This window comes from Phoenix dactylifera, unplaced genomic scaffold (assembly GCF_009389715.1).
Source record: "Phoenix dactylifera cultivar Barhee BC4 unplaced genomic scaffold, palm_55x_up_171113_PBpolish2nd_filt_p 000328F, whole genome shotgun sequence".
NCBI lineage: Eukaryota > Viridiplantae > Streptophyta > Magnoliopsida > Arecales > Arecaceae > Phoenix > Phoenix dactylifera.
This window is the reverse complement of record NW_024067792.1, coordinates 528,050-540,000: the sequence shown is the minus strand read 5'-3', so window position 1 is coordinate 540,000 and position 11,951 is coordinate 528,050. Positions and strand designations below refer to the sequence as shown.

At 35.8% G+C, this 11,951-nt stretch overlaps 1 pseudogene; it reads left to right on the top strand.

The window, feature by feature from the left end:
* The window catches only part of LOC120105623, a 15,476-nt pseudogene extending 3,772 nt beyond the window's left edge, over positions 1-11,704 (top strand).
* Positions 11,705-11,951: the final 247 nt, after the last annotated feature.

The window sequence follows — 11,951 nt, the reverse complement described above, 5'->3', positions numbered from 1 at the left end:
ATTGGTACCTTCAAAACCTTTGAAAGATAATTGTTACTTTAATTTGATACCATGAGTATAATTTTTTTGACAAAAAGAGGCAAAGAAGAGAAAATGCTATAATTTTACCATGGCATTAGAGGCTAATCATTTTTCCCGCATTAGCTACACCGAAAATTATCACTATTAATTTTCGCTGCACTTCAATGGCTATAGCTTTTAAAGTTGCTTTACACATAAATTTTATCTCCTATGAAAAATGTTCTTTAAAATGCACGTTTTTTTAGAAAGTTATTGTTACAACACGATAACACCGAAATCAAATTACCTGATATTCAAAATATTAATCACTATTGTAATAGCAAGAAAGATGATGCTAGAGAATAATGATAAAAACCATATTTATTTTTTTTTATCATACATGAAATTCATTCGGATTTAATTTCAGCAAATCTTTAATTTTTTTTTCTATTGGTGGTTGCTTCTTGCTAAGGATCCAGAATAATTTATTGTTCCTATACTGTAAATGTAATCGAACTCATCGATGTTTGCAGATTGTGCATTAATTTGTGTGTATGCTCGGATGATAATATATAATGTCATTATCAGCTGAATTTGATTAACAAATATTTTGAACAGTGACCTGTCTGGGTACTCAACAATTTCTCGAATTTGTACGTCCATATAATACTTTGATGTAGAGGATATAGATAAACATGGTTTCCCTAAATTTTTTAAAAAGATTGCATTTTGTAAGAAAGTAAATATGTAGGATAAATAATTTTTTTGGAAATAATAGAAGAAAATTGCATCTATATGTGTTAATGATCATGCTAACAAAAATGATTATAACTAAATTTTTTCTTCTTATAAATAATATTTTTATTAAAATCCTCAGTCAATTTGCCCCAAAGTGTGACTGATAACTTTTGCATAAGTTTAGTCAAACTATACGTTTTGAAATATTGCGGTAGTGCAAAGTAAGAGCAAATTAGCAAAAAACATGTTTTAGATCTTATCTTGTTAAACCTAATCAACAAACGATATAAATTAATCCTTCTTTATTGTTGTCCAAGTAGGTCACTTGGCTCCATACACCCCCGAAGGAAGATAGACTTAAAGTTAGCAATCTATTTGGCAATCCTTATTGTGATCGGACTATGAGCCATTATAAGGTTTGAGAGTCTAATGATCATAGAGAATAATATACCTCTCTCTCTCTCTCTCTCTCACACACACACACACACACACACACACACCTTCCCTACCCTTCAGTATAGGGCTCTAGTTTGAAAGTGGCTTGCGCTCATCAAGTTTCTCGTGTAATTAATTCATCATTAATCTCGAAGATGTCATCATACCTCTGAGGACACCTTGGAGCTTTAAGCTATAGTCGAGCCACCTTTATCGTTCCTCTCCATTGCTTCCCCATTTCCAACCTTGGAATTGAGCCTTTTAGGATCAAATTTGGTAAATAACAACATCTTAGGCCTTGTTGAATCTTAGTTACCAAGCTTAATGAGATTATATTAGAGTTATATTTTTTAAGACAACGAAAAAAGGAAAAAAAATTGAGAAAATGGTTTTGAGCTCATCATTTGGCCTATTTTCATGCCAATTTGGTACCAAATGGATGGCATTGCTCGGTGCTTGTTAGCTGGACTAGCAGTAGTTATCCAAGCCCTAGTTCTTCCTCTTTCTTCCAACATCTCTTCTCTTTTCTTTTCTCTTCTCCAAAATCCATTCTTTCCTTTTTCTTCCTCACTATGGAAAAATGTTAAGCACTATTGGCACCCATCAACACATCTTCATCAGAAGCGTATGAAGACCGGATTGTTGAGTCGATGGCATCAATATTCAATAACATGGCGGCCATGGGCATGTGATGGTCATAAAGATGGCTTTAAGCATTGACCAAAACAAGGGTGTTCATGCAAAACAAGAGAGATTTGAAGGATGCATGTATACAAATAATGGTTTTCAAAAAAATAAAATATGTAACAAATCATATTTACAAAATATATATATATATTTAAGTGTTAAAAATGGGAATAGAATTTTAATTTGGTTTAGATCCGGGTTTGGATCTATCATCCCTATAACTTGAGTATGGATGCCGACCTCAGCCTGGCCCGTGACCCGTAACTTTGTTGGAAAGCATCCCTGAAACTATGAGGGCTCCCCTGGTTTTTATCATTACTTTAAGTCTCGTGCCGTCGCGGATTATGCCAAGAAACCATTCTACTTCTTTTAAACCAGGGAACCCCCGGACCTTCGATCCCCTTTAACCGAGAAGAATCTCCTGAGATCGATCCATGGAGGCAGAGCAAGCCAAGGTCTTCTCTCCCCTTCTTCATCTCTCTCGAATCAATCGTTCTTTCTTGAACCTTGAGATCGATCTATTTGTTTTCTAGATTCTACTTCGACGTTTTTCTGAGTTTGGCTTTGAAATCACGCGTTCTTCACTTGTATTTATGAGTTATAGGGTAGAGAAACGAGCTACGGTTGTGCTGCTGCTAAAATCTAGAAGAATCGACAGATTGATGGGAATCTTTAGGGTATTTTTGCTTACTTTCTGGATAGACATTATTTGATTTTTAACTTAGTTTCTGGCTGAGATATTCATGTTAGAAGGAAGGTGGGCTGAGCAATCAAATTGAGCCCATAGTCTGCTGCTGCTGCTAGTTTATGATAACAAATAACCCCTGCATAGAGAACTTGATGATATCTTGGTGGATGCAAGCAAGGATCTCTGTTCATTTTCTTGGTGGCATGTTTGGCCCCGTCCAGTTTTTTCTTGCCCAGTCAATAAAATCATTTTTTTTACTTCCATATACATTTGAGCCTCCACGTGACTCAGAAGTTTTAAACCGTGTGTTGCTCTTAGGAGTGTTAATTTGATAATTCTCAAATGCAAACAGGGCATCTTATGTCACTTTTAACTTTCATTGGTAAACCTCTGTCAGATTTGCATTTATATTTTGAATGTTTATTGTGATGTCTGTGCATTGGTGTAATTACTCATGGTTCCTTGATTCTTTGAGAATATCTAATGATTGTAACTTCCTATTGGATTACTTTCAGGCCAAACTTTTGGCTGTGGCAGAAGAACTTGGTCATGAGATACGCATATTCACAAACTCAGCAAATTCTGCAGCATCGAAAGAATATCTGCTTCTTCAAGTGGTATCTACCTTTTTTAGTATCATATTCAAACCTTGTATAGTGTTTGTTCCAGTTTTTCCCCAGATAGAGTCATATCTGATTTGAAAGAATCAAAACTATCTTGTGCATTTTGGAGCCGGTGAATTGTTTTTGCATCATGTCTGTGGGAATATGTTTTCAACTGTTTTTCATTTTATTATAAGGGATATCATATTATTAACAATTTTAAGAATTGCACCTTTACATTGTGTGCATGATATTAACTGTTGATTGTCTGTGCAGAGGAACCGGACCATTTCTATGATCTTACTCCTGAAGATTATTATCGAATCATGTCAGACAGAATACGAGGTAATGTTGACACTGAAAGGTTTACTTTGGCTGTAATTTGGCGCTAGATTTCTACTCTAAGCAGTAGTCTTGAAGTTTTCCATAATCTACTGAATTTGGCTTGTCTTTATGGATTAGAACATGATGCTACAATCCATAAATTTTTCTTAGGACTCTTTAGCACTATCTCTGTACTGCTTGCATATTGGAAATCAATTTTGTTTTTGCTCATTTAGTTCTACCATCTTCAATATATGGTGTTCATGGTAAAAAAAACTTTGAACAGCCCAATCCCAAATTCTAAAGACCCGTAAAATGCGGGAAGCAGAGGCAGCAGCCCGCAGGGCAAGGATCACTAAGGTACTTGTCCATACAAGGACTTGTAAAAGATGAGTATCCCAATTATGTTTCTTCTTTCTTTCTTTGTCAATTAACACTAGCTTATACTGCCTAACTTTTGTCATATTTTCCTGAAATTTATATTGCTTCTCTCAGCTCATTTCTGCATGTGCCTTTTGTTTCCCAGGATTTTGTATCTTTTAAAACATAAATACACCCTTATTAATAAAAAGGGCTAGCTTTATAAATGGCATCCTCGTCAACATAATCATGCACTGGAAATCGAAACTTTGTATTCAAGATGATTTCAGATGTTTAGCCCTTGAATAATGAGTCTTGTTAAGAAAAGTGGTGGTGGACTGAAGTATTCGATATGGAATATCAAGTTTATATAACAACTTTAATTGCTCGGTATGAGGATGAAAATGAACAAAGGGACCTTTGGAGCCAATGCCAGGTGAATATTTTTAGTGAAGTTGCTCAATCCTACTTATTGGAGAAGTGAAACAGATGACTGATTTAATAGAACATAACAACAAAAGGAGAATGAATTTTAAGAATACGATCACAGAAACAGTTGTGAACCTGAGGAAGGATTCATTTGAATCAAAGTCTTGAATATGTCTTATATTTATGAAGCTACTTATTTTCTATCTTCATACTCATTGGTAAGATTGTCAGAAACATAATTTTGAGATGGAGAACAATTAAAGAGGAAGTGTTTTGAATGGAAGATCAATGTCTTAGCATCAATAGATACCGCAACAATCACCCCCACTCTACAGGCCTTCGGGACTTCTGAATGATTTTGAAGCATGGAGCAAAAGCTATCTAAATCAATTACTAGGTTTGCCATACAGCCTTCGTATGCCTCATGTGAACTTGAAATTTGTTTGCAATTCATATAAAAAATGCCATCAGAATCGAGTTTTGCTATTTCTAGATGGCAAAGTAACAAACAAACTCTCTGTAGATTAATTTTATGAGATGGGGATTATTGGAAATAAGTGACATCACTAGGGCTAATATGTTTGTTCCACTTGATAATGATGGAGGCGTATAAAATTGTGCTTTTTAAGAAATTTTTTTACAAGAAAAGTTTTCCACTATTTGTAAGTGTATCTTTTCTATATATCCTCTCAAAAATGCTTATTTGCATGTTTGTTGCTTGGAAAACTCGAAATTCCATTTATATCACAAATGATGAAAAAACATGCAAATCTGCACTTCTAGTTAACTTGTGTTGCAGTTCTACTTAACTTCGATGCAATGATGGTTCGAAACTTAATGGTAAGTGGCTATTTTGACTATTTTACCCTTCAATAATTAGAGAGTTTTTTCCCCACTTATGAAGTCTATATAGGCGATAAGAAAATATGATGCCGCCTTTGGCCCCCGCTTTACTTGCAGACTCCACTGTGACCATTTTCAACATTAGCAGCCTTCAATTGACACTTGCAACATTGGGGGCCTCCTTTGTGTGATTGAGCTTGATTTTGACTTGGCTGGCTACTCCGACTCCCTTTCTCCCTCAGTTCGGGCCCTCTCTTTTGTTGAGCCCCTCAACCAACAACTGCCTTGCCGGCCTTGCACCCCCGACCATTCCCTACCGGTCTCGCCCATGTCTCCATCATTATCCTCTCTCACGATGCCTCCTCCAATGAGATCCCCATCCTTGCCCTTTGCCTCTGCCCTCAAGGAACTCTATAAAACTTCCTCTTCGACCTGAGCTCACCATGCTCGACAGCGCTCCTTGCTCTAGTGGTCGGAGCTCCAATTGAACAACCTCACTAGCAAGATCTTAGGGCTAGGACCCTTCCGAAATCTCTACTTCTTCAGTGCTAGTGATGAGAACCTCTCTGATGGGCTCTTGGTTGAAAAATTGCCAGCATAAATGGTGAAGATCTTGCTAGAGCAATCATTTGGAGGGCGATGTCTTGGTGGTGGTGGTGGTGGTGGTGCTCCAGGAGATGGATCTTAGCCACAAGGCACTGTGGGGTCAGTGATGAGGTCTGCATTTGAGCACACCTGTTGATGGAGCAGCTAAGCCTAGCCTACAATTGATTCGAGTTGGTTCAACATCTAGGGGATAGCAGTCTGGAAAGCTAGCTCTTCGTGCTGGACTGACCACAACCAGTTTGGTTAAATAGTTTTTTCCCCCACTTATCTAGTGATGTGGATTGTATAGAAGTCATTTTGCACCAACAATTATGTTTTAGACCATGTTAATTAACTAAATAGATCATATGCTAATAGCAAGGCAGATTTGCAAATTTGGATCATTTGGCAGATTTCCTTCTAGATGGTGGACTTGGTTTGCCAATGTGTAATTATGATTTTCAAATTAATTTTCTTTCTATTTATGTTTGTGTAGGCTGTAATTAGGGTTCGCTTCCCTGATAATTACATTCTTGAGGCAAAGTTTCAACCATCGGAGAAATTGAAAGCTTGATGCATCTTCTCATGAAAGTTGTTGCTCGACCAGACCTCCCATTCTATTTATGTAAGCACTATCTGATTTAGTTACATAGATAAACAAATGTAAAACAATTTGTCATTGTATGAGGACATATTCAATGTCAGTATATTTTTTTTCCTCATTCGTGAATAATCACTAAAATTTCTTTATGATATTTTAATACTCTTTCATATTGAAGTGAAATTCATTTGTATTTATAAAATTTTAGGTTATTAGCCTTGAAATAGATACTGAACTTTGCAAGTATATCATGTAATAAGATTTTTTCATATTTGTCCACTGAAAAAAATAAAGGAACTAAAACCCTTAATTTGAAACGAAGCCTGGATGGTGGGCCATATGGCTGTTTTTTTGCCTCTTTCTCAAAATTAATGCCGAGTTATTCTTTATAATATACTGAATCCTCCTCATGAACTTTTGTTACTTTTGATTATTAGTTGATGACTTACTAAAGATTGTTGAGCAATATCAATACGAGCATCAATGTGAAGTTAGTCTAGTAGGTTTACCTGAATCTTTTTCATTTTCCTTTTAAACATGCAGACTCATTCACTTGCTTTTTGTAAGATACATTTTCTAGTTCCTCTGAAACATTTTTAGTCATTCACCTAAAATGTAAATTCTCAGGTTCTATGTTCTTGTCTTTGACAACTATTACGAAGAGCTAGATACATGAATAACTAATATAAAGAAAAATCTTTTTCTTTTTATCAACTTTCATACCACTACCACCAACTTCTTAATGTAGCTGCTTATCCTCCTTCCATTATCATGTTAAATAAAGAACTAATTGTCTTATGTACATTTTTTAGCATATCATCTTAGATCTTTGTTTTCACAAAAAAATATTTTTTCCCCTCCACAATTAGCTATCCTTTCTTTATAATCCTTTTCCATCTTCTCCTTTTCTGTACTTTTTACCTGCTCATTGTTCAAATCAATTTGCTTGACAGCCACTAAAATTTTAGAAAGGCTGTTGATTTATAACTGTTAGTTGGCCGGGCTCAGAGGAGGTTATCCCTAATGCATGAATAGTTTGAACCGGCCAAGACAAGCCCATACCATACTGGTATGTTGAACCAATTCCCATACCAAGCGCACTGATTCTGTACCAAGCTGGTACTGGTATAAGGTCTGGTACCAAGATTGCTAGCCTTGTTAACAACTTTATCAAAAATTGAAGATAGATAGTGATGTACTTTTAAATGATTGTCTCTGAGTTGTCATGTTATATTTGTGGTTCAACTATGATTTAATTATGCATTTTATGTTTGAAAAATTATTGATTGTAATGGATGTCTGCATGAATAACTTGGAATCAGAGAAATCCGATCATTTTTATCTTCTAGTTGGGTTATGCTTACATGTTCACATAGATAATTAAATGACTATTCATGTCTATTAATGCATAAAATCATTGATTTGTCTCTCTGCAGATACCACTCCTCCAAAGGAGCGATCAAAGACACTTCAAAGGATTTCTATTCAGCTGGCTTTGCTCCTGGAGCTATAGTTTACTTTTGTTATGACCTGCCAAAAGGTTACTCTTTTTTACTTAAATGGTGAATCAATTATCAACAGTCCATTATGTTTTAGTGCAACCAATTTTGTCAAACTTTGTTGCATAAGTGGTTACTGTTTACATATATGAGACTAGGCTTTGGGTGTAGCAGGTGTAGCTGGGTGGGCCTCAGACTGGTCTGTGAGCCCCTGAAACCCTGCCACAGTTTGGAAAGCTGCTTGCTTATAGCCTTGCACTATGATGTACTTTGATAATGTGTAGTGTATTATTCAAGGAACTTTGGTCATATTAGAATAGTATGTGGTTTGTGTGTGCAATAAGCTCCTTTTCTTCATATGTTATATTCAATGTCTTGTTTTATAGTCAAAAAATATAGGTTCAAGTTAGTCAAATCTTCTATAAGTATATCCTTGTAAAGAATAAACTCGCTCTCTCTCTTTCAATAATCGGAAACTCTTATTGTTTCAAGCATTTAACTCTAGTAGCTATTTGCATTACCTACCTCTATGTTTGTCACTTTATTCCGAAATTCCAAGATAAAAGGGCGGCCTAGTGCACAAGGCTCTTGCCATTGTGGGGTCTGGAGAGGGTCAAATTTATGCAGCCTTACCTCTGCATATAGAGAGGCTATTTCTGTGTTTCAAACTCGGGACTTCCAGGTTACAATGGAGCAACCTTACCATTACACTAGGGCTTACCCTTATTCCCGAATTCCTAAGATAGCATCAAAATCTGATAATCATGCAAATTTTGTAGGTGATTTTAATTACCCATATGATCACACTTACCCATGTAATATATGTAGTTTCTTTGTCTTAGGCTTAACATTTAACTATAGAAAGTCCAAACCAGATGATGATAGCATTCGTTAATTCCTTAAAATCTGATAATCGTACAAATTTGTAGGTGATTGTAATTACCAGTTTGATCACACTTACCCATGTAAGATATATTTAGCTTCTTTGTCCGAAATAGGCTATTTAACATTTAACTATAAAAAGTCCAAACTAGATGATGTTTTGGGTTGTTGACTTGGCACCATGCTTCTTGTTCTACTAGCTTATCTGATTATAATTATAAAAAGCTTCATGTTGTTGCTGTTACTCTTAATTTTTTACCTCCAACTAAGATAAAAAGATCAATAAATTTGACCTATTATTACACTTCGTAGAGCATTTCTTTTAACTAGATATTCACATTTTTAAGTAATACCAGTTTTAATGGTAATTATGAAGTTAAGACAGGATCTTGCTGCCTTTTTATAATTTATTTCATATAGTACTTCCCATGAATCTTATGCATAGTCATCAAATGTTCATCAAATAATTTGCCATGTGTTGTTATGGCAGATAAAGAGTCTGATAGTGCAGTTGCAAAGACAGGGCCTTACCTTCGTGATGATATCTTGTCTTTGAATGGATTGGATTTTACTTCTGAAAAGGCGGATCCTGTCACTTCTGAACCAGAACCTCCAGCAGTGGGGACGTCCCTGCTGTACCTGATCCTAAGCCACCTGAGAAGAAGCCGGCTAAACCAAAGTGGCTTAAATTGTGAAAGATTGAAAGGGTAAGTATCTGATCTCACCTTTTTCATTCATTATTTTAATGAAATGAGATTTGCCGTATTGGAGGGGAACCTATGGATTCGTTTCTCTCAGGAAAAAAAGATGCTGGTTGCTAAAGTCCATTAAGAGCATACTTTAAATTTTATTAAAGATGAAGACTTCATGAAAATGTGATTATTTTGTAGCAATTCATCCAAAGACGATGCACAAGACTGCTTCAATTATATGGAATTCAATTTGTGATCTACTGGATAGTGGCATCTCCACTGCTTGGTCTAGTTTGATTAGACGGAGACAATATTGAGCCTGGTGGCATGGATCTTAAATTACATTATTTAGGAATGATATTGGGGTTGGGCCTTAGAGCAATGTTAAGGTTGCTCCAATCTAATCTGGGTTTATGGGTTCGAAAAATGGAAACAGCCTCTTTGCACACCCATACCCTGCAATATTAGGAGCCTTGTGCGCTAGGGTGCCTTTTTTTTTTTTAAGAAATGCGATGAATAAAAAGATGCATAGAGAAGAAAAGGAATCTGCCAATGTCTTAAATAGAAAAGGAAAAAACATATAATAGTCATATAATAGCAATAACATTAAGAGTGTCAATGAGGGAACAAGTTTCAGTAATTGTGGTGAGATTGCACTGGTGATATTATTTGTGGTGTTTCCAGGCAAGGGTTGGATTTCAGCCCTTGTTTTTTTCCACACATACTTCAGATCTACTACATTAAATGTTGTTGTGTATTGGGTTATGCCCACATTCAAGTAAAATATGTTTGACTGATCAATTAATAAAATTTAATAATATTCTGCTTCTTTTTTTCCCCTTTGCTAATTCTAGGGGGTATTCACCAATGGACTATTGGGTGTTTTGGAGCCTTATCTTGTCAGGGTAGTTTGATGGGATCCACCCATAAATTGAAATCATATCCCCTGTAGAGTTCCATATCAATCATCTAGGGATGCTTCCTGGCCCTTGTGATTAAGGATATCATTGAGACAACATTCTAGACTTCTAGAGAATGAAGTGGTGTAGAACTAATTTGTTGCTATGGTGAAGTATAATGAAGTCCTGATGAGGAGTGCAATAGTGATAAACTGACGGGTGTCTAGATTCCTGAAAGTGAGAAGAAAGGAGTGAGAAGTCGTGAAGATGTGCTGGAATTTGTATGAATGGTGTACCATTAATAAATAGGATAAAGCTTATTGTTTTTTAAAGTTATGGGTGACAATGAGATTGGAAATGTGTGGTCAAAATAGTTGGGAGCTAAGCATTTATACAAGCCTGTTTAGTGGAGATGTGGATGTTGGATGAGAGTGAACCTTTAAAGAAAACAAGGTCAGAAACTATTACATTGTAGGAAAGCAGGACTTTAATGCTATAATTAAAGCACTATGGATGCAAAGATTTTTATGGAGACTTTCCTTTTTTTCCATGGGGGCTGGGGCTGGGGGCGGGCAGTCGGGTTGTTGCAGAGTGAGTAGATGGAAGTTTGTGAAAAAGATTTACAGTACTAGTTTCCATGGTGCTACACTGTAAGCAAGCTCACAAAGAATTTTTCATGGGATGTGCTTCACTCCAGCATTATATCTTTGTTTTGTTTAATGTTGTATGGATGGAATGTGTAATTTAATTAGGTGTGTCAATGAGCTATATTGTAAACAATCCTTAGTTGAAATTTTCACATTGTGCGTGCTTCACAATGATGTCATTGTAACCATTTCTTTGCTACTTTTTGGGGGTGTGTTTGTGCAGTGAGGTGATCCTGGATGTGACGAGGAATTGATTTAACTGTGACTGATGTAGAGTTGGTTCCAAAAGGTATGGTTAGTTAAACTTTGCATTCCTTGCATGAAGAAAATCATATGACACAGAAAATAATATAATGATTTTGTCTTGTTCTATAGGTAACAAAGAATTGGTACTTCAGGGCAATGTATATTAAGAGATGACAAAAATCAAGGTATATTACGAGTTTCCATCTAAATTCACCGTCATGGGTGGTGCTGCACTTAAACAAGTTCAGGAGGAACTTTCGCAGGGTGCTTGCTTCAGAATAATGTTACAACACGACTCATTTAATGTTGTATGGATGAACTGTAATTTTACAAGAAGATGTCTTAGGACTTAATCTGTTCCTAGTGGAAAATGCTTCTCCTTGTCATTTTGTTCCTATGCCGATATTATGCAAGCTAGATTCTCAAGGATACTGAATCTTTTAACATGTTTCACTAGTTATTGTGCTAAAAAATGTTCAAATGTTGAAAATAAAGCAAAAATATTTGAAATCCTGTCAGAGAATGAGAATAAGTGTGGATTATGTGCACATATTGGATCTCAGCATTTGAAAAGGATGATTTTTAAGGATTTTCATTGTTTATGCTATCTCCTTGTACCGTTGTTTTTTTTTTTTCCTTTTCTTGATTTGTTTTTAAACCTTACATTCGGCTGTTTTTTCATGGCCCCTTGTTTGATATGAACTCTCCTTAAAAGCAAGCTGAATGCACTCATTGAAGACCAATCTCTTTATTGTCTCGTTGTTCGCAATTCTTTTACCTTGTTATAAGCAGTT